General features: G+C 44.3%; 1 protein-coding gene across 1 annotated transcript in view; it reads left to right on the top strand.

Moving 5' to 3' along the window:
* The window catches only part of JPH3 (junctophilin 3), a 159,490-nt gene that overhangs the window by 57,392 nt on the left and 79,382 nt on the right, over positions 1 to 22,716 (top strand). The gene's annotated exons all lie outside the window — the stretch shown is intronic.

The raw sequence follows: 22,716 nt of genomic DNA, 5'->3' as shown, positions 1-22,716 counted from the left end.
CAGCAGACAAAAATGACACTTACACTTAAATGACAACTACACACTATAGATCAGTGGCCTCCAATCTGCAGCCTGGGGGCCAGATGCCGCCCTTTGCTTGCCTTTATCTGGCCCTTGGGGCACTTTTCATTCCACTGATGCAAGATGCCAACAATGGGGCACTATTACTCCCACTGACAGCAATGATGGCACTATTCCTCCCACTGATTCCAATGATGAGGCACTATTCCTTCCACTGACGGCAACAATGGGACACTAGTCCTCCCACTGACACCAATGATGGGGCACTATTCCCCCCACTGACACCAATGATGGGGCACTATTCCCCCCACTGACACAAACAATGGGACACTATTCCTCCCAATGACACCCAATGATGGGGCACTATTGCTTCCACTGACACCAATGATGGGGCACTATTCCTCCCACTGACACCAACAATGGGGCACTATTCCTCCCACTGACACCAACAATGGGGCACTATTGCTTCCACTGACACCAATGATGGGGCACTATTCCTCCCACTGACACCAATGATGGGGCACTATTGTTTCCATTGACACCAACGATGGGGCACTATTCCTCCCACTGACACCAACAATGGGGCACTATTCCTCCCACTGACACCAACAATGGGGCACTATTGTTTCCATTAAATCCAACAATGGGGCACTAGGTGTTTTTTTTATTTGGTGCACCAGGTTATTGATTTATTTTATTTTGTCTGCTAAAAAAATTAGCAACTGGTAGAGCGATTATTTCCGCCTGTTTGATTGAACACATATTGGTCGCAGGCCATGTCCCTCGCCTTCCTGCTCACGGGCGAAGACCAGCTTAATCGGGAAGGTGAATTGGGTTTAGGAGTGTTTTCAAAGCACATAATCCTCTTTGTGCTTTGTCTACTGAGACCTGATGGGGGTTGTATCTTATAGCGGACCTGGGAGCTGCAGACAAACAGGACTTATCATGGACCTATGTGCCCTTTCACTGGCTGTGTCCGCGCAGCACTACATGTACCAGCAGAGCCTACAAATCCCCATCACTTCCATGACTATGGAGCATACTTATAAAGCTGTGAAGGTGACTTTCATCAAACTTTCCCTGGTGGTGAATCAATCGCTGTCATTTAAAATGCATGCACATTGCACATGGAAGATTCACTTGCAATGAATGTTCGGGGGAATGTCCCATTCACATATTTTTTAAATATGCCCCTATGTGTTGATTAATAATACTCCAAACCCAATCATTCATAAACTTTAAAAAGTTACTAGACCCACAACAGTAAAATCTGTAGATGCAGTAAAGCATGCTTGTTCTACTCACTGTGGAATCTAAGGGGTTATTCATCCGCACTGTGTAAAAAAGGCTATTTGATCCGGTCTTCTCTGATCCTCCCCTTCCTCCACAGTCCCCAGTCCATCTCCTGATAGTACAGAGCCTTGGGGGCAACTCTACACATGCTCAGTTTGGTGTGTATTGCTAGAGAGTTTATTTTTTCTTGGGAGAGCATATGTGATCAGCACAGGACCAAGCAGCGCTGTTCAGACAGAGGGTCAGGGGTCCTGCAGCCTCATAGGACAGTCAGAGTAGAATGAAAACTCCTCCTATAAGCTTTAACCCATGTGGGCACAACCTGTGGCCCTCAAGCTGTTACAGAACTACAAGTCCCACGAGGCATTGCAAGGCTGCCAGTTACAAGCCTGACTCCCAAAGGCAGAGGCATGATGGGACTTGTAGATGGAACATGATGGGACACCTGGAGGCAGTGTCCGGACAAGGTCATCTAGAGCCCAAGGCGAACTTGCCAACCTGCCCCCCCCCCCCAAAATGTATGAGAATTATGTATTACAAAACCACCCTGCACCAAATCCCCCCTCCCACCACAATAGCAAATTATATTTACTGAAATAATTGCATTTCCATGTTCTGTGTACTGTGGGAGACCAGATATATGTGTTGTGGTTAAGTGTTTGCCGCACCCCCAGGAAAAAAAAAAACTACCAGCAGCCACTGCCTATACAGCAATTCCTCTGATAAGATGACAACACTTTGCCCTGTCTCCCAATTGTCCTGCATTGTCACACACATGCTCCCCTAGTGGAGACCAAAGGCATTGCTCAGGCATGGTCCACTGTTGTCACTATAATGAAGCTGGTCCAGAGCGTCTGAAAAAAGCCGGAGGAGATCAGCAGCACTGAGATAGGATTGGGAAAATAAAAAGCAATGATTTTAAGAAAAAGAATATTATGCAAATCACACTGCATTACTTTCTTTTGTGGCCTCGTAGGCCGGGGGAACTGTGAATGGTGCAATTGAAATCTTTTGGGCCAAAAAAATATGTTGATGCACCAGAAAAAGCAACTGTACTGCTATCCTTGATGCATGCCATCGCAGCGTCAGCGATAAAAAACATAGAAAAGAACAGAGGTTCTCCTGCACATCAGGCAACACATGTTAAATTGCAGAGGTGTGAACAGGGGCCTATTAGGCTAGGTTCACATTTGTGCGTTGTGTGATTCTGTGCGTTCCCGCAGCACAGAAAAAAACGCGCATCCCTTTTGCAGGCACATAACTGTGCAACAAAGTACCATGGGTTCTAGTGCAGTGCAAATAAAAAAAAAAAAAGGTTCATGCACCTCTTTTGTGCATTTTTTACATGTAGGGTAACACATTGAAATGAACGAGCTGCCCTAAACAAGATGCACAAAATCGTGCAAAATCGCATTGATACCTACATAGGCAAGAACACAGCCTCAGACCTGGTTCACACCTATGTGTTTTTTTGGTGTTTTTTCTCTTTTTTTGCAGAAACGCACTACAGTTCATTTAACATGATTTCCTACGGGACACGTTTACACCTATGCTTTTTTCAGCCGCTGTGTTTTTGGAAAGGTTCAGGAACTTTTAAAAAAAAAAATGTTTTAGCTCAATAGACATCAATGGAGAAGCTGCAGAATTTTATTTATTTTTTTTTTTTTACTGCGATTTGCAGTTTTTAATCTGCCCAACAAGAAATTGCGCCCCCCCCCCCCAAAAAAAAGCATAAAAAAATGCAAAATGCAAATCGCGGCAAAATCGCATATGCAGAATGCAAAAAACACTGCTGAAACGGATCAACAGCAAACTACACAGAGTGAACATTTACTTTAAATACATTTTGGCCTAGGTTCACGCTGACTGCAGGTTAGAAATCGTGCGAGTTCAGCTGAACGATTTCAAACCTGCAATGCAGTCTGACTTCAGGGGCGATTTGACAGACATCTGCGCCAGTTCCTGCAGAGATGTCTATACAAATCGCCCCCCCCCAAAAGCCACCAAAAGTAGTACAAGAACTACTTTTGTGAATCGGTGCAGCGCCACAAAGTTGGCCCAGCACCGATTCGGACAGTGCCATTGCCGGCAATAGCTGCCGATTTGGCATGCGATTTGACATGCCAAATCACATGCCAAATCCACCCGATGTGAATGTGGGCTTAAGCAATGGCAGAACTACCAGACTCGCAAAGGTCGCACTTGTGGCCGGGCCCTGGCATTCCGCCACCGTGGGGGGGGGGGCAAGACGGTAGGAAGGGGGCCCGCTGCAGAACATGAGCTCGGTTGGGACCCCAAAATCATGGGGGGGGGGGTGGCAGTGACCAGAGGAAAAGGCCCTGAGACTAATGGAAATGGCCCCGGCAGTTAGGGGTGGTCAGGGGGTCTCTGAAGGTTCTAGTTACGCCTCTGATTTTAAATACTCAAAAGTTCTGATTTCTGCTAGTGGGGAAAAAGAAACTGTCAGCATTGACAATACGGAACTTTCACTGCAGAGTTTGATACATTTTATTGTTACATTTTCTTTATTTGTTTTTTGTGTGTATTTTGTATCTTTTTTCATCCAATTTAATTTAGCATTAAAAGTATTAGTGTTAGTAAAATATACTCAGCTGCCATGTTCTTAAAGTGAACCCCACACCTTCTAATCGAATATGCTAAATAATCGCACTCACAGCCCAGCCAATCCAGCGTCGTTCTCTTCCGGTGCCGCCATCGCCTTTTCTTTGCCAGATTCCTCAGCCGACCCCTGATGGTGCAGCACCAGATCTGGCAAATGTGCAGAGAGAGATTTCATGCAGTATTATTATTATTATTTTTTTTTTTATAGGAACAGGGATGTGGGAGGAGCCATAGCATGACAGGCGAAAAAAAGGTATTTGTGCATAAATTATAAAACCTGTTGGCAGTGCCAGGACAGGGTCATCCAGCGCCCAGGGCAAAGATCCAAACTGTGCTCCCCCCCCCCCCCGCTGCTAACGCATGACATAGATGGACGTACCCCCATATATACTCTTTTTTTGCCGAAAGGTCCGTTTTAACCTTTAAAAAAAATTCTGAGTTTTTTTGCTTTGCAGTTATGGCGTACAGGGAAAGTTACACATTGCACGGGAGCTCACGTTCCTCTTTGCGATTTTGGGTGGGCGATTTTCACATGTGTCGCGCATAGATCAGCCTATTCACTTAAAGGTGTTGCCCTATGCGCGTTTGTTGCCCAAAAGAAGCTCCTGCCCCTTTTTTTGGGCAACACGCTTCACACGATTTTTTTTTTGGGGGGGGGGGCTATTTGTAATGAATGGCACTCAAACACGCAATTGCTGTGCAATTTGAAATTGCTGGTAGAATTGCCGTGATTCCGCCCGCAATTCCAAATTGCCAATTGTAAGTGGGGGCCTTCAATGGAATTAAAGTCATTCAAATAACTATTTCCCCCCCCCCCACTAATAAACTTTATTGTAATCTAGGCAGTAGGTTATTAGGTGGGTTTCCACCCATGCGCACAAATGCCGCTGGGCGCTTTATTACCCATCTACCAGAAGCTGGTGGTATTTGTGTGCATGTGTGGAAATTCAATGCACATGTGCAGATGTGCAGCAGGTCTCCGTTTCAGCTTTAGGCTGGGTTCACACACGTGCAATAGACATGGGCACTGCTAAAAAAATTTGTACGGTTTCATTTTCGTTTCGTTCGTTTTTTTGTTTTTTTTCGAAAATTCAGAATTCGAAAATTTGAAAATAAGAAAGGAAAATCTGAAAATTCGCAAGAACGAAAATTCGAAAGAGATAAAATCAAAAATTTTGAAATAATAACTAACTATTAAATTATAGGTATTGGAATTTCCTTCCTAATTTGGCTGATAGTGAACGTAACGAATACAAATTTATCTGAAGTTACGAATGATCAGAAATAATGAATGCCGCATCTAAACAAATGGAACAAAATAATAATTAATAATAATAATACATTCTTATTATTCTTATTGTTATTTATTATTATTAATTTGTTACGTTCTATTTGTTTAGATACGGCTGTAATTACAGATGATTCGTAACTTTGGATAAATTCGTATTCATTACGTTCACTAACAGTCAAATTTGAAAGGAAATTCCAATACTTATAATGTAATAGTTAGTAATAGTTACGTTATTATTAGTTAGTTATTATTTCAGATTTTCAAATTTTCGGGTTTTTGAATTTTTTTAATTGACAAATGTAAATACGGTAAAGTATTTATTACAGAAATAGTCACACATAAAAAAAAGTAACATACAAAAGGCAAAGCCGATACAATATTGCACATAGTTAAAGATTGCATTGCATTTAAAATACATGAGTATACATGACATCTATAACACCCAACGCGTTTCGTGAGATGTGGCTCCCTCTTCAGGAGTGGATGTATGTGGGATATATCTGGAAATGAATAATCAATAAATAAATAAGTAATGTAACACATGAATAAATGATGGACAAGTGGTAAGAGGGGCCTCACAGAAAAAGGAAAGACCCCATACTCACCAATCGGCATAGCCTAGGTGCCTGTGGCTATGTTCACCGAGGATGGCATCAATTTGCCACCTAGGCTTTGCCGATTGGTGAGTATGGGGTCTTTCCTTTTTCTGTGAGGCCCCTCTTACCATTTGTCCATCATTTATTCATGTGTTACATTACTTTTTTATTATTCATTTCCAGATATATCCCACATACATCCACCCCTGAAGAGTGAGCCACATCTGGCGAAACGCGTCGGTTGTTTTATAAATGTCATGTATACTCATGTACTTTAAACGCAATGCAATCTATAACTATGTGCAATATTGTATCGGCTTTGCCTTTGTTTGTTACTTTTTTATGTGTGACTATTTCTGTAATAAATACTTTACCGTATTTACATTTGTCAATGTTATCGGCCAATTGTGCACACCTCATTCAAAGTCCCAAGGGAGACATCCATGTTTTTGTTGTATTATTAGGGATGGAGGTGTGTTACTGGTGACACCAGACCTTTCTTTTATTTATATTATTCCAAATTCTGAAACTCTCACAAGAACTTTTGACTATGAGAATTGGTTACAACCAAAGGCAGACATTTTTCAGCATGCTGGACAATCCTCAGGATCTTTCCGTGACCTTTCCATTTCTTATACAAGGCCAGTGCTGAGAGAAGGTCATCCAGTGCCCAGGGCAAGATACCAAACTGTGCCCCCCCCCCCGCTTCTCTTAGAGTTGGGCCCTATCCCTACAAGAAAACCATTGTGCCCAGGGCAGCCCCCCCTCCTGCCCCCACCCCTTGTCCCGGCCCTGTACAAGGCTATCAGTAGCCCAGCCCCCCCCCAGAGGTGGCGATAGAGTGGGGAGCGCAGCAGTGAGACATCCGGATGTAGACACGTTCTCGGCTCAGTGAAGACCCCATCGCCGCAGGTAGAAGAGTTAATTGAACGTTCGGCATGAAAACAATCTGAGCGCTCCGGAGAAGCCAATTTTAGCTTTCGGAATAAAAAAAAAAAAAAAGGTGAAATTTAAAAAAGGTCTCTTTGAAGGAAACAGTCAGTGACCTAATTTACTCATCCACCTCGGAGTACGTGCGCAGTCAGCGACAAGTGAGTCAGCGGGAGCGACAGAATATTTTTTTTTGGGGGGCATCGATTAATACCTATTACGGCACAGAGAGGTTGTTTTATAACCTTTTATTCTGTGCAAACAAAGGTGGGCGCTGTGCTTCTGAAGGGGCCGTGAGATCTATAGGGGGGAGGGTGGTGCGGCTTAGTGAGCGATGAGCTCACAGCGCATAACGCTGAGAAAGGCGGCAACCAATGCAAGGCAGCCTTTAAAATGGACCTCAGTAACTTTACAAGCCAGCATGGATACATTTCTGACACAATATACAGCACTATCTTTTTTTTTAAATGCTCCACCTTTCATGAATAAAAAGCTGTCCATATCCAGTCAGTGACTTTGTCAAGCTAAGATGATGTCATCAGTCTGCTGCAGGCAGGAGGAAGCATTTCCTCAGTTTCTTCTCCCCCAGTGATCAGTCTGCTGCAGGCAGGAGGAAGCATTTCCTCAGTCTCCCCTCCCCCAGTGATCAGTCTGCTGCAGGCAGGAGGAATAATTTCCCAGTCTCCCCTCCCCCAGTGATCAGTCTGCTGCAGGCAGGAGGAATAATTTCCCAGTCTCCCCTTCCCCAGTGATCAGTCTGCTGCAGGCAGAGGGAAATGTTTCCTCAGTCTCTTCTCCCCCTGTGATCAGTCTGCTGCAGGCAGGAGGAAGCATTTCCTTAGTCTCCCCTCCCCCAGTGATCAGTCTGCTGCAGGCAGTAGAAAGCATTTCCGCAGTCTTCCCGAACCCAGTGATCAGTCTGCTTCAGGCAAGAGGAAGCATTTTCTCAGTCTCCCCCTCCCCCCAGTGATCAGTCTGCTGCAGACAGGAGGAAGCATTTCCTCAGTCTCCTCTCCCCCCAGTGATCAGTCTGGTGCAGGCAGAAGGAAGCATTTCCTCAGTCTCTCCCCCAGTGATCAGTCTACTGCAAGGCAGGAGGAAGCATTTCCTCAATCTCCCCCTTCCCCAGTGATCAGTCTGCTGAAGGCAGGAGGAAGCATTTCCTCAATCACCCCTCCCTCAGTGATCAGTTTGCAGCAGCAGGAGAAAGCTTCTCCTTAGTCTATCCCTTCCCCAGTGATCAGTCTGTTGCAGGCAGGGGGAAGCATTTTCTCAGTCTCCTTTTCCCCGGTGATCAGACAATATAATATTTCAGACAAGCTTTTTTATCATTTAAAAACCTTCTTTTGCCTCCAGTTAGTGGTTTTGCCAAGGCTGAGATGATGTCATTAGTCTGTTGCAGGCAGGGGCAAACATTTCTTTAGTCTCTCCTCCCCCCAGTGATCAGTCTGCTGCAGGCAGGAAGAAGCATTTCCTCAATCACCCCTCCCTCAGTGATCAGTTTGCAGCAGGCAGGAGCAAACAATTCCTCAGTCTCCTCTCCCCCAGTGATCAGTCTGCTGCAGCAGGAGGAAGCTTTTCCTTAGTCTATCCCTCCCTCAGTGATCAGTCTGTTGCAGGCAGAGGGAAGCATTTCCACAGTCTCCCCTTCCCTTGGTGATCAGACAGTATAATTTTTCAGACAAGCTGATTTTTTAATATTTAAAAACCATCTTTGGCCTCCAGTCAGTGGCTTTGTCTAGGCTGAGATGATGTCGTTAGTCCGTTTCAGGCGGGAGGAAGCGTTTCCTTGGTCTCCCCTCCACCCAGTGATCGGTCTGCTGCAGGCAGGGGGAAACATTTCCTTAATCTCCCCTTCCCTAGTGATCAATCTGCTGCAGGCGGGGAGGAAGTATTTCCTCAGTCTCATCTCCCTCAGTGATTGGTCTGCTGCAGGCAGGGGCAAACATTTCCCTAGTCTCCCCTTCTCCACATTTGAGAACACGGCCAAGAACTGCACCGACACCAGGATTTACATGACCGTGTGCCGGCATGTCAATTCGCCAAGTAGATGGTGACCCTGGATGATGCTAGAACATAGATGGCGTCGTCATTCTGGAGAGAAAAGCAGATGAAGGCCTTGTCAAGGAAAGCACTGTCATTTCTGTAACAGGTGGACACCCTAAAGGGGGTGGCTATAAAATATACGCCTTCAAATTACATTATCTACTTTTCCTGAACCCCACATCTTACGTGTGTCTGGAGATGGCAGCAGGCAGGTCATGTGAACCATTACAAGCACTCCTTGTCTTCTGTAAACCTTCCAGCTGCTGCAGCTTGGCAGTGATCACTACGGAGAGGGCAAGTATATTATATTTCTTAGATATTACAGGAAAATCTTCCCTACAAAATTCCATTTTCTCTTAAAAAAAAAAAAGGAAAAAAAAATGTAATTATGCATGTCGTAACGAATTCCGTTGGCGCCTGAGCTTCCGCCGATAACGCTCGTGCTATTATAAGACGTGGAAGGTGTTGTGCGTATGACTCACATCTGCTGAGAAAGGAACATGTTTTGTTAAAGAAGCACTCCGATCGAATTAACATGCAGGTTGTTATTTTTAAAATAAGTATTCCGGTTGAAATCAGGATATCGATAAAAATCCTTTCCTTGCGACGATATGCAATTAATTAGCAAATCCAGTACCTGACGCCCGTACATGCTATGTGTCTGCACCGCTATGTCCTGCTGGTTTAGGAAGACAGGAAACTTGCCTATACAGTAGGGCTGGGGAAAAAAATCGATTTAAATCTTGAATCGAGTTGAGAGGTCAAATCGATTCAAAATTTAAGCAAATCGATTTTTTTATATATTTTTTTTTTTCACCGCGCCGGTCCCGAGGCACTGTGGGCATGAGTTTTTAGGCGAGGCCGCGGCTTCGGCCTAGTCCGCGGCTACGGCCGGACGCTGTGGACTAGGCCGAAGCCGCGGCCTCGCCTAAAAACTCATGCCCGCAGCGCCTCCGGGCCTGAAGAGCTGCGCGCAAGGAGTTTTTAGGTGAGGCCGCGGCTTCGGCCTAGTCCGCGAGGCCGGACGCCTCGGACTAGGCCGAAGCTGCAGCCTCGCCTAAAAGCTCATGCCCGCAGCACCCCAGGACCGGCGCGGTTTCCAAAGGAAAAAAGAAACTCGATTCGAGTCGTAAATCTAGTTTTTTTTAAGAGAATCGAAGATTTTTTTTTTTAAAGAAAATCTCCCAGTCCTACTATACAGTTCATGGTTATGTTCACAAATGTCTGACACAGATCAGCCCCTGCTGCAGCCTCTCACCTTGTGACTTGCTACAAAGTTACAATGTACAGTCTCATCACTGGATGAGGGGGGGGAGGGGCTGAATGAATGCTTCCTCTTGCTTGCAGCAGACTGATATCAGAATCTTAGCCTAGGCAAAGTCACTGACTGGAGCTCAAGTTTTTAAAGGTTCAATAAGGATCACCAAGAAAGGGCCACTATGCAGCAATACTAGCTTAGTAGCTTAACTAGGCAATCCTCTAATATGGCTGCCCTGATCTTTGCGTTTCATGACATTATAAGCAATGTACCAGATAGATATGGAATGCTGCAGATTGATATTATGCAGCCAGCCAGCAGGTGGAGCTGTGCTCTCCTTTTAACAACTGAACCATTGTATCATCTCACCTGTGCTGAAAGAAGCTCACTCTTCATGGACTGTGGCTTATAATTGTGTCTGTCATTGTTGCCCCTTTGGAAAGCGGTATGCGGTGAATCTCTTTTCAGAGGTGTTTGACAAGCGGCTTGAATTGATGTGTCTCCTTCAGAGGTCATGTTTTAACCCTTGAAAGGTTGCAGCACTGTGCCTCAACCATGTGCATTAAACGCCTTTTGCGGCACGGCCCTATTCACTTGAATGGGTTGAGTTTGGTGGAGGTGCCACATGCCGAATGCGACCTGTGGTATCATTTTTGCCACAGCCGTGAAGCAAAGCATCACAACTTCAGCAGGTGAATCACCTCCTCTGGTTACCATGTTAGGTTAAGGGGGTTGGTAAAAAGGCAAATCAACCGCCCATTTTTACCACCCCGCCAACTGCAGGTGTAAATGAGGTTTTATATTAAAAAATGATCCGCACTCTGGTTGTTGCTCTTACAATTTCTTCATTTTATTGAATAGCCACAGTGAACAAACGCAGATTAAGCCAGTTGACGAGTTTCAGCCTATAAGGCCTTAGTCATAAATTAGGTTTTAGGCTCCATTCACGTCTGAGCATTCCGTGGATGCATCCAAAAGTGCAAATTTTTTGCGTGCGTTCATGGAATGCGTGAAAACCGCACATCAGGCTTGTGGTACGCTTCATTCTTAATGGCTCCCCAAACACAGCATGCAAACGTGTGTTTTTTGCGTGTGTCAAAACACACATGAAAATCAACGCCCAAAAAGGTATAGGAGCTGCTTTGGCACATTCATATTCGCATGAAGGGCAGCCCATTGCGTGCAGCATGAAAAAGCCCCAAAAAAGCATATTCACGCGACGCTAGGTGTGAACCTCATCATAGCTTCCATTCACATCTGAGCCTTCGGTGCAAAAGTGTGTGTTTTCGCGCGTGTTCAAAGAATGCATGAAAAATGTGTGTCATGCTGGAGATGACATTCATTATTAATGGCACCCCAAAAGCAGCATGAGTTTTTGCGTGCATCAAAACTCACCGGAAATACACAAAATCGCATAGAGCTCAACGTATAGGGCAGCCCATTTAAAGCCGAGCTCCACCCAAACGGAGAACAGTGGCAGCCGCTCATAAGGGGCGCTGGGGCGCTGCACTCCCAATCCATGCGCTCGACCCCTAATCTCCATGGAGGGTGCCGGACACATGGATTTCTATGGGGTTTTTTTTTTGAAGCACATGATTAGAGCCTGAGGCTCTAATTGGCTTAAAAAATGGGGGGCTCGGGGCACAGAGCACTGCGCCCCGAGCCCACCCACCTCTGTGACATTAGCGAATTAATATTCGCTAATGTTTTCCTGCTTCTCCTCCTGGCCAATCAGTAAGTGGGTCCTAAGACCCGATTGGCTGGGAACAGAAGCGACCGCCGGGAATGCAGGGGGGAAGCCGCGACCTGGATGGGGTAAGCGTGGGGCTGAAGGGCGATCGATCGAGCGACGGGGTGGGGGAAGTGAGGGGGCAAGGTTTGTTTGCTCCCCCCCCCAAAAAAAATTGAGCACGTAGCACCTACTGACGTGGAAGCTCCGCTTGTTTGCACCCCCCCCCCCCCACTGCCACATTTGGAACTTTTGGGGAGGAGCGGAGTGGTTTTGACAGGTACCCGCTCCCACTTCCGGCTCAGCGCCGCAGCGAACTGAGCCAGAAGTTTGGCCTCCCCTCCTTCCCATACAGTCTTCTGGGACACATAACAGGTCCCAGAAGACTACGGGACCATTCACAAGGTGCAGTACGATTTGCGCATGCGCAGTAGAAAACAGGCTGTAAGGCCGCAAAGCTTCACTTCCTGTTCCCCTTACTACAGATGCTGCCACCTGCACCCGAAGCCAATTGAAGAATCGGCTCGGCAGAGGACACCGCGGAAACCCTGGGACAGGTAAGTGTCCTATTATTGAAACACAGCAGCTGCAGTATTTGTAGCTACTGACTTAAAAAAAATCCTGTAGGAGCTTGCAGCTCCTCTTTAAATAATTAGGCTGCCGTATGCATTATGTAAAGCGTGGCAACGTGCAAAAAAAAAAAAAAAAAAGCACAGAAAAACTCACATTCCCATGATTCTCAGATGTGAATGCAGCCTTAAGCTGGGTTCACATATATGCAAATTCGATGCGTTTTTAACCGCATCCAATTTGCATAACTTGTGAATGTGAACGCCTTCCAATGCAGCTGGTTCACACATGTGCGGGGCAGGTGCAGTGCGGTTTCAAAAAAGGTCCTGTGCGTTTTTGGGTCTGGTTTTGATGCGATTTCAGATAAAAATTCGCACCTGAATTGCACGGGAATCGGTGAACAGGAACGCACTGAACTGCCACACTGAAACCGCAGCCGCACATGTGTGAACTCAGCCTTGCAGTCATCATTTCAGTGATTCCTCTCTTATCAAACAGCTCAGTGGGAGGTTTCAATCAGAAATACCGAGCCTCAAGGCAAAGCTACTTCTGCAATGCTGTCCCCTTTAGCTATCCCACACTGCTCTAGAGATCCTTTATTTGTAAATCAGTAATTGCATGCTGTATGTATAGTACAAAAACAGATATAAAAAAATAGTTTTAAAAACTAATAAAGAGTGACAACTAAAGTAAATGTCATCCAAACCCTGAAGATTTGGAGGCCGCGGACCCTCTGATGTACTGTGAGCGGGGGTGGGGGATTTGTTTTGCACGTTTTGTGTTCTGCGGGTTTATGTTTTCTTTATTTCTCCATGAAGTTTCCCCGGAGATTCCGCCTTTGTCTGGCAACAAAGACTTCCTTCGGCTTGGAGAAGAATGATTAATAGAGTGATATCCAGGCGATTGATAGCGCATGATAGGCCACTGATGATGCAGCGTCAGGCGTCCTTTTTGACGTTGTGTTTGGCATGTTTTCTTTATTATTATGTCTAGTGAATTGAATCTCCTGAGGCCGCCATTGTGGCAGGCTCCCGGTGAGCTCTGCACGGTGTAGAAAGGAAACTGTGACAACGCCGGGAAGTCCTCTTCAGGGGGTCTCTGCTTTGCTGAGAGGAGAGATGGATCCAGATCAACTTCCAACACAAGCGGCTCAGACATTGATTATGACTAATAGGGCCCATTCAGACCTCGGCATCCCGGTGCACATGCGTGTTAATACTCATTTTTCTGGCATTCATTTGCACTGCGTTAAGGCAGCCTGCTAAAATAAACGGGTTGCCAGTGCACTAAATCGTGCAAAAAAATGGACATAAACCTTATTCGGCAACACTGCGTGCCGCAAAGCATAGAAGTGCGTTACCATGCTTTGTGGTGCTCTGCACCTTGGCGCTAGTGCCTCCTGTCCCTTTAAGAGGTTTTAGATGCCAGGAGGCGGGGCTGGGTTTATAAATATGTGACCGCAGTGATTGGCTCTCATGATGGTCACATGATCAGAAAGCTCCAGATTGCAAGCCGCCGGTAACTGTGTCGGGACAGTCTCAGCACAGCTGTGTTTGCAATGAGGTACGCAGATATGCAGCCGCTCGGCACCAAGGCCCGCCCACTGAGAGGCGGCGTATTTGCATGCCGTCGGCACCAAGAGGTTACAGTGGTTGTAAACCCTTACATATACTCAGTGAAGTGACTGTCCTCAGGTGATATACAGAGATTAAACAAATCCTCCTACATAGGTTGTACTTATTTATCTGCAATATTCTCTACATCCATTCAAAGTCCAGAAATGATAAAGCTTGTCTGAGCTCTCAGAAAACAGGTGGAGGAGAGCTGAAATTACACACTACACAGCTCAGTGAGGAGAGTTCTGAGAGCTGCTTGGAGGGAAGGGGCACACCCCCCTTCACACAATACACAGGAACAGAGCTGAGGCTTTTAATCACAGGCTGTGTGTCAGAGATTCCTCCCCTGCCCCCTATTTCTCTTGGTGTCAGGAAAACGGGTCAGAAGTGATTCATGCTGATAGCAGAGGAATGAAGCAGCAGACAGAAATGATACTTAGTGCTCTGGATTGAGACAAGTACACACCAAAGAGGGGTATGCTTTGTTCATATTTCATGTCTGAGGTTTACAACCACTTAAATGCTATGGCGTGCCATTCAAACTGTGTAATGTGTGCATGTTATAAGGCATCCCGATGCCCTAAGGCATGGGTCTCCAAACTGTTGAAGCAAAGGTCCAGTTTACTGTCCTTCTAACTTTAGAGGGGCTGGACTCTGGCCAATGGAAGTAGAAAATGTCCCGGCATCAGTAGGAGTAAACAATGCAATAGGCCTGATGGTCAGTGGGAGTAAAAAAAAAAAAAATTGCATTGTTGGTGTCAGTGGTAGGAATAGTGCCCTATCATTGGTATCAGTGGGAGGAATAGTGTCCCATCATTGGTATCAGTGGGAGGAATAGTGTCCCATCATTGGTATCAGTGGGAGGGATAGTAAGTGCCCCATCTTTGGTATCAGTGGGATGAATAAGTCCCGTTTGCAGTTTGCGAGAAGCCATGTGGGGGACACAGAAAACATGTGGAAGAAGGTGCTCTGGTCAGATGAGACCAAAATTGAACTTTTTGGCCTAAAAGCAAAACGCTATGTGTGGTGAAAAACTAACACTGCACATCACCCTGAACACACCATCCCCACCGTGAAACATGGTGGTGGCAGCTGCTTTTCTTCAGCAGGGACAGGGAAGCTGGTCAGAGTTGATGGGAAGATGGATGGAGCCAAATACAGGGCAAGCTTAGAAGAAAACCTGTTATGCCCTGTACACACGATAGGATTTTCCGATGGAAAATGTGTGATAGGACCTTGTCGGAAATTCCGACCGTGTATAGGCTCCATCACACATTTTACATAGGAATTTCTGACACACAAAGTTTGAGAGCAGGATATAAAATTTTCCGACAACAAAATCCGTTGAATTAAGAGACGAAAGCTATTGGCTACTGCCCCGTTTATAGTCCTGACGTACGTGTTTTACGTCACCGCGTTCAGAATGATCAGATTTTTGTTGTCGGAATGTCCGATCAATGTCTGACCGTGTGTACAGGACATAAGAGTCTACAAAAGACTTGAGACTGGGGCGGAGGTTCACCTTCCAGCAGGACAAGGACCCTAAACATACAGCCAGAGCTACAATGGAATGGTTTAGATCAAAGCATATTCATGTGTTAGAATGGCCCAGTCAAAGTCCAGACCTAAATCCAATTGAGAATCTGTGGCAAGTCTTGAAAATTGCTGTTCACAGACGCTCTCCATCCAATCTGTCAGAGCTTGAGATATTGTGCAAAGAAGAATGGGCAAAAATGTCACTATCTAGATGTACAAAGCTGGTAGAGACATCCCCAAAAAGACTTGCAGCTGTAATTGCAGAGGAAGGGGGTTCTACAAAGTATTGGCTCAGGGGGTACTGAATACAAATGCCCCCCACACTTTTCACATATTTGTTTGTTACAAAAAAATTGAAAACCATTTATCATTTTCCTTCCACTTCACAATTATGTGCCACTTTGTGTTGGTCTATCACATAAAATCCCAATAAAATACATTTATGTTTTTGGTTGCAACATGACAAAATGTGGAAAATTTCAAGGGGTGTGAATACTTTTTCCAGGCACTGTACATCTGCAGTCTCTGATGCTGAATATTAACTGAATTTCATGTGTGGCCCTTTTATGATGTCAGGGGCCCCATATGTCAAAAATGTGACCGCCCATGCTACAGCGTATCACTTGAGTGACAGTTCTGAGTCTGCTGACATCACATCCAAGATGGCAGCACCCAGCAGCAGTCTGGGCACATTTGGATGCCAACACAAGAGAGGCTTTTACATAATAAAATAAAAAATAAAATTTATATAAATATATATGAATGATCTGATGATTGATCAATGGGTACATAGCAATTGTCAGCACCCAGCTTCTGCTGCACTCATCACGGCCTGTTAACCAGCGACGGCGCCAGAACCATTAAGCTTGGGTGACAAGTTTGACGATTAAATTAGAACAAGGCCTTTGCGATTCAACCGCTTGTGCAAACAGCCGCAAGCGCAAACTCTCTGAGCTACTTAGACGCAGCTTTGACATAACGCATCCCCCGGCTGAGCTGCCGCAACATCTGCTGCCTCGGCACCTGAGACCACGTACCTGTCATAGAGAGAATCTACCATAGAAACAAATCTTCACATATTCCTGGCTCAGTGCCAGAGCTGCAATCTGTGATGTAGTACCGGGGATCCCCCTTATCAAAGTAGGGCTAAAGGGGGGCTTAGCCGGGGATAGGTCACTTTATTGGAGAAAATTCAGGGAGCTCATTATTTACTCTTGTCTTTATTTTTTTTTCTGTAACTTTTACAGTTTGCTGTTCCATGTTTTCACAACTGATTATTTTTCTCTTTCATGGAAGAAACTCCTCTTCCTTGCTAAACAACTGCTAAAATAAAATTTCTGTCTTGCTGGTAGCCCATTGTCCAATCTATCTATCTATCTATCTATCTATCTATCTATCTATCTATCTATCTATCTATCTATCTATCTATCTATCTATCTATCTATCTATCTATCTATCTATCTATCTCTATCGACTGTATCTTTCTAGTACCTGTCAATATCTATCTTTGATATATTCTTCCTATGCATAATAACATATAATACATAATGAATATACAATATATTACAACTATGTAGTCGGGCATTATGAGAAAACTTAATATATCGTCTATCTATTATCTATCTACCTATCTATTATCTCTCTATTATGAATTCTATCTATCTATCTATCTATCTATCTATCTATCTATCTATCTATCTATCTATCTATCTATCTATCTATCTATCTATCCAGGGCCGTCTTTAAGGCAGGGCAAAAGGGGCAGCTGCCCTGGGCCCTGTCATTGTTGTGGGGCCTAAAGCAGCTGCCTTATACTTGCCAACTATCCCAGTTTAAATTCCCTTGTCCCTTGAAGTTTTAGTCCTGTGCTGTGTCCTGATATCTCAGTGTGAAGTGCTGGTACTAATGCTGCCCAGCTCTGCCCTATTGTTGTGTACAGATGACTCACCTGCAGACCCTGTGTTTACATGTAAATAATTGTCATTCATATGTAAATAGCGGCAGCATTACTAATTAAATATTTGCTCTTCGGTTCCATTGATATGTAAATAAAGGTAGCATTCATATGTATAACATGCTCCCCTGCAGCGAGGAGATGATGTAATGTAACCTCTAGCAACCAATCAGTGAGCAGTATTACTGTACAGTAATCTCTAGCAACCAATTAACAAGCAGAAATAATTTGCTGTAACCTCTAGCTCTAGCAACTAATCAGTGAGCCATAATGTGTGCTGTAACCTCTAGCAACCAGTCAGTAAGCAGTAATGATATGCTGTAACCGCTGGCAACCAATCGCAATTGCTGCCTGATCTGACACAGTAAACAGAGCAGGTGGAGAGTGAAATTGCATGGGGGGGGGGGGCAAGAAAATTTTTGCCCAGGGTCCAATCAATACTAAAGGCAGCCTCTATCTATCTATCTATCTATCTAGTACCTATCTATTCTATCTTTAATTCATTCTTCCTATACATAATTGAAATATAATACATACAGAATTTACAGTATACTGTATTACAACTACAGTGGGGAAAATAATTATTTAATCCCCTGCAGATTTTGTAAGTTTGCCCACTTACAAAAGAAATGCAGGGTCTATCATTTTTATCATGAAGAGAATAGAAAAGTGCCTCTAAGTGTAATATTTATTGTATATAAAGACAGAAAAAACTGCGCTTGTCACATACAAAGTCAATATTATGTGAATAGCAGCACCACTAATGTGAGATATAATCTTATTAACAAGTATATAGAAACAATTGTGTTGCACTTAAATAATTAAAGTGAATTAAAAAAAATAATATAAAAAAATTTAATCAAAGAAATTCAAAAAAATGTTGGTCCATGTGTCTTCAATATGACATCATTATAATGCTCTCTCATTAGTAAACAGGTACAGAAGTTCTCATTCACTCAGCTTTTCCACCTTGTGAGAAACACCACCACCATAAGTATGGATTTACTCTTACCAGAGAGTGTTGACCACCTATTACGTGGGGGGGGGGGGGGGGGGGTCAAAAGGGGCTCTTATATCTCATATGCTCCATCCACAGTGACTTCTCAGCATCAGAAAGACCAGGGGGATCATCCAAACGTCACATGGAAACCAATACTCCTCTTAGTCTTAGATCTTGGTGCTCAGTGGGATATGTCAGCAAAGAGATAAACGCCAAGATAGTGTAAAATTCATGCAACACAGAATGGTAGGCCTATTTTTCTACATATGTGATGCTAGATGAAGAAGAGGCAGTTAGCTGAGTTGCATAACCAGTCAAGATATGGACTCCTCTATACCTCTGGAGAGATGCTGTGGTACTGGCCAATTCCCTGTTGCATGGATTTTACACTATCTTGGCATTTATCTCTTTGCTGACATATCCCACTGAGCACCATGATCTAAGACTAAGAGGAGTATTGGTTTCCATATGACATTTGTATGATCCCCCTCTTCTTTCTGATGCTGAGAAGTGACCATGTAGTATTTCAACAATAGATTAATTAAACAAACGTAGTCACTTACAGTTAAAATTTGAGGTAAACAGCGTAGTAATCACATAGAATTCCAGGCCCTTTGAAAAAGTCACGTGGACAGTGACGCAACACGTCAGGGAGAGAGGCGGGTGATGTCACTTCCTGTTGCGGCCGAGACTGGAAGTCTATGTGATTACTACGCTGTTTACCTCAAATTTTAACTGTTATGCCGCGTACACACGAGCGGACTTTACGGCGGACTTTGCCCGGCGGACTGGATTTCGTCGGACAATTCGATGTGTGTGGGCTCCAGCGGACTTTGTTTTCTCAAAAGTTGGACGGACTTAGATTTTAAACTTGTTTAAAATTTATCCGTTGAAATCGAGTCCGGTCGAAAAGTCCGCTCGTCTGTATGCTAGTTCGACGGACAAAAAGGCACGCTAGGGCAGCTATTGGCTACTGGCTATGAACTTCCTTGTTTTAGTCCGGTCGTACGTCATCACGTACGAATTCGACGGACTTTGGTGGATTGTGTGTAGGCAAGTCCGTTCATTCACAAAGTCCGTCGGAAAGTACGTCGAAAAATCCGCCGGGCAAAGTCCGCCGTAAAGTCCGACCGTGTGTACGCGGCATAAGTCACTACGTTTGTTTAATGAATCTATTGTTGAAATACTACACTATGGAAGCCCCCCTCTTCTTTTCCATGCCAATGAGTACCTTTAATCCTTGATTGGAAAAACACCAGAGAGGCCCAATTTAGCGGTATATAAGGTGAGAGGCTGGGGCAAATAGTGTGTCACACTCTGGATGGTGGAAACATATTGGACGGTGGCACTTGTACTTTAATGTGATGAACGTTTTGCAGCACGTTTGGACACATTTATAAAGAATTTTGGATCACTGCTGCACTTTATATGGGACTTTTTTCTTAAGCACCAATAGATATTTAATATCTGTCCTTTGTCACTTTTTTTGCTTTTTTGCACAATATTTTTTGCACATTCCTTTTGGATTTTTTATGATGAGTTATATCTTGTATTGATTGTTTGCACCCTATTTATGCACTTTAAATGCACATTAAGTCATCTGGGATTTACCCATGTGATTGGATTATACTTTGAATTATTATAGTCATTGAACATTATTGAACACTGGATTTCACATTATTTGGAAGTTTATTAATCATGTTCCACCTGTGTTAGTGGGATACTCACCTAGGTTTATTAATTGCTCTCATTGATGTTTACTGATCAGTCAGTCATCACCTTTGTTTTATATTTGTGAGGATTTTAGTTATTTTAGTAAGCGCCGCATTACTTGCTATTTATTAATGACCTTAATGTGCTTCTTATTTGGCTGCAGCTAGGGGGGCACCTAGGAACCCCTAACTACCGAGTTTGAAGTTCGGGAGACCTATGGCTGCAAATGGGCATTGTTGATACTCTTTTCCACTTACAGTAGCTGCACATTTCTCACCCTAGGCTTATACTCGAGTCAATAATTTTTCCCAGTTTTTTGTGGTAAAATTAGGTGCCTCGGCTTATATTCGGGTCGGCTTATACTCGAGTATATACGGTATATTTACCACTGCACATAGATATTGAATTAAACTTAAAAGATTTAAAATTGAAGTTATTAAACTTTACATATCAAATAAATTATACACCAAACTTTTTTTTTTTAGGTTTTTCATCTGAATAATCGATCAATCGAAAACAATAATCGGCCAACGAATTGATTATGAAAATAATCATTAGTTTCAACCTATCCATGACCCATCTTCAGTGTTCTGGCTGAAGGAAGAAGGTTCTCATCCAAGATTTTACAATACATGGCCCTGTCAATTGGCTCCTCAATGCAGCAAAGTCAGCCTGTACCTTTAGCAGAGAAACAGCCCCAAAGCATCATGTTTCCACCTCCGTACTTGACTGTAGGGATGGTGTTCTTAGGGTCATAGTCAGCATTTTTCTTCCTCCAAACACGGCAAGTCGAGTTCATACCAAAGAGCTCAATTTTGGTCTCATCTGACCACAGTGCTTTCTCCCAATCCGTCTCTGAATCATTTAGGCTCCGTTCACACCTAGGCGTTTTATGGGCGTTTTTCTGCTGTAAGCCTCAGCTCTAAAATTGCCCAACAAGCAAAATCCCATTCATTTAAATGGCCCCTGTTCACACACATGAGCGTTCTGTCATCTGAAGCAAAATGCCCGTCGCTCAAAAAAGTACAGGAGCTTCTTTTTTTGGCGGATTACAGGCGTTTTACTGCTTTTACATTGGTGACATTTTAACCTTGAAAACACCTGTACAAAAATGCTGCAAAACTCTGCAAAAACACCAGAAAAAACTCTAGAAAGACGCCGGAAAAATAGCAATGACTAGGTGTGAACAGAGCCTTAGATGTTCATTGGTATGACTGTACATTTGTCTTCCTGAGGAGGGGGACTCGCCATGTTTGGAGGAAGAAAAATTCTGACTATGACCCTAAGAACACCATCCCTACAGTCAAGCACAGAGGTGGAAACATTATGCTTTGGGCTCTTTCTCTGCTCAAGGTACAGGCTGACATTGCCGCATTGAGGGGCCATTTATTGTAAAATCTTGGATGAGAACCTTCTTCCCTCAGCTAGAACAATGAAGATGGGTCATGGATGGGTCTTTCTGCATGACAATGACCCAAAACATATTGCCAAGGCAACAAAGGAGTGGCTTAAGGCTCGGTTCACACGGGGGCGACTTGTCAGGCGACCTAGCCGCCTGACAAGTCGCCTCCCGTTCTGTACAATGGAACCGTTCTAATCGTCGCTCTGACTTAGAAGAAAGGTTCCTGAACTACTTTGGGGGCGACTTGCATAGACTTCTATACAGAAGTCGTCTTGCAAGTCGCCCCGGCAGTCGTGTGCAGGTCGCCTCGGTGAGGCGACCTGCAAGTCGTGCCGCGTCTAGTGTGAACCGGCACTAAGAAGAAGCACATTAAGGTCATGGAGTAGCCTAGCCAGTCTCCAGACCTTAATCCTATAAAACATTTATGGAGGGAGCTGAAACTTCAAGTTGGCAAGCGACAGTGAAGAAACTATCTTCAAGCCGGTCACGTGACTCGCGGCCGCTTTACAGCTCTGATACATGGCTTCTGCGAAAGGGGCCGAGATCTCCCTCTGACGTCAGCCGGGGAGATCACGTGGCCTCCCGTAGAAGCCCTGTCTCAGAGCTCTAAAGCGGCCGCGAGTCACGTGACCGGCCTGAAGATAGCTCTAAATAGGTATTTACAACGCTCGTTTTTAGAAATGACTTGCGTAGTGTGGTATGCCAGGCTCTAATAGAGGGGCTGGCATTGACCATTGTAGGTTTTTAATTTTCAATCATAGTAGCGGTGGGGGGGGGGTGGGGCGGGGCGGAGACAGAGACACAGAGAGGGAGCTGACAGGCAAGAGGGAGGGAGAGGGAGAGAGGAGAACAGAGAAGAGAGCTGCGGATGACAAAGGGACGCACTCTGACCACGATGGTCAGAGCTCAGCAGCCCTGATTTTCGTGGTCAGTACAGAGAGGGGATACAGGAAGTGGCATATTCAGGGAGGTTTTTTTACAGTTTAGAGGGGGGCAAATTACACAGCACAAGCACTGTGCTGTTTAATCTGCTTTAAGGGACCAGGATCTGAATTTCTTTTTTTTTTAATTAACAAACACTTTAATATTTTTTAATAATAAATAATACATTTTAATAATAAATAATATATTATTATCTA

This window comes from Aquarana catesbeiana, linkage group LG11, assembly GCF_042186555.1.
Source record: "Aquarana catesbeiana isolate 2022-GZ linkage group LG11, ASM4218655v1, whole genome shotgun sequence".
NCBI classification, from domain to species: Eukaryota; Metazoa; Chordata; class Amphibia; order Anura; family Ranidae; genus Aquarana; species Aquarana catesbeiana.
Note: the sequence above shows the minus strand (reverse complement) of the source record. Positions and strands in the feature narration are given on the sequence as shown.